The sequence below is a fragment of the Cariama cristata genome, unplaced genomic scaffold (assembly GCF_000690535.1).
Source record: "Cariama cristata isolate BGI_N322 unplaced genomic scaffold, ASM69053v1 scaffold11934, whole genome shotgun sequence".
Taxonomy (NCBI): Eukaryota; Metazoa; Chordata; class Aves; order Cariamiformes; family Cariamidae; genus Cariama; species Cariama cristata.
The window spans coordinates 76,889-78,049 of record NW_009614741.1 but is presented as its reverse complement, the minus strand read 5'-3'; the positions used below and the strand labels follow the sequence as shown (position 1 = coordinate 78,049).

General features: G+C 35.7%; 1 protein-coding gene across 1 annotated transcript in view; it reads right to left on the bottom strand.

Moving 5' to 3' along the window:
* NBEAL1 (neurobeachin-like 1) overlaps positions 1-1,161 on the bottom strand; it is a gene marked incomplete at both ends in the record, with an annotated part of 61,769 nt that overhangs the window by 2,950 nt on the left and 57,658 nt on the right. The window lies entirely within an intron of this gene.

Genomic DNA, 1,161 nt, shown 5'->3' with positions numbered 1-1,161 from the left:
GGAATGCACAACAAGTGTCAAAATACAGAGCTGGGAAAGAAGGTGACAATGCAGAGCAGACGAGTAGAACGGAAGTGACAGTATGCAGTCCGTTGCTGCCATTTTGTAAAGACCAAGATAAAACTCTCACAACAAGAACTTACAAAACATACAACATCATTTATATATCCATTAAATAAAAAAATACTTTAAAAATCTTAAGAAAAAGCAATTCTAAACAAAGATAATCCACAGAGAATGACATATTTAACTCACACTGAAAAGGTAAATAAACTAAAAAATTTCCAACATTTATCCTCACTTGAGACAAAAAAGTAATGCTGTGAGCACTAAGGTCTTACTCACCATTGGTACAAAGTACTTCTTGAAAGAATTATAAATACTCCCACCATAAAGACAGCTTCCACAAAAACACATGCAGTTATGCACCCCTATACTGGTTTAATAGTTCAATAATAAGAACAAAGTGACCTGACCAAATGTACTGTGTCCATAACATAACAGCTCTCCCCTGCAGTTAATCCTACTTGTATATCTGTAATGCAGCAATCAGAAATGAACATTTAAAATACGTAACAATGAGAATGGCCTCACATTTTGAGTGCAAGTACACACATGCATCACACAACCACTTTCATTGTGTGTAAGCACAAGACCAATATTAAAGAATTCTAAAACGCCAGCGTAAAGCCAGGTAACAGATTAATGTTGTCTTTTCTAACTCCTAGTGCAGTCATCAGTGCTTCCTACAGAGGAAACACAATGCTAAAATGCAACTACTAGAGTGAACAGCAGCTCAGAAATGTAAAAATCTTCAACTATAAACACTGTTCTGACTAATTCTGGTAGTCTCAAGCAGTGTGCCTCTTCTTCCATTCTTCCATCTGTACAACGGTGGATAATATTTGCCTATCCTGAAAATAATCTATGAAATCTTTTAGAGTGCCTCTACAACACTGTACTTCCGCAACATAGTAACTAATGTGTACAGTGAATATTTCATACACAGAAGACAATGGGAGTAACAAAATTACTAAGCTAATCAATTTTAGTCAACAGCTTTCCCTGCAAACCTGAAAGAAAGGAAATCAATAAGCCATCATAGCAAAACAGAGAAGCACAAAAAAGCATTCCGAAACTGTTTCTCAGACTATGCCTAAA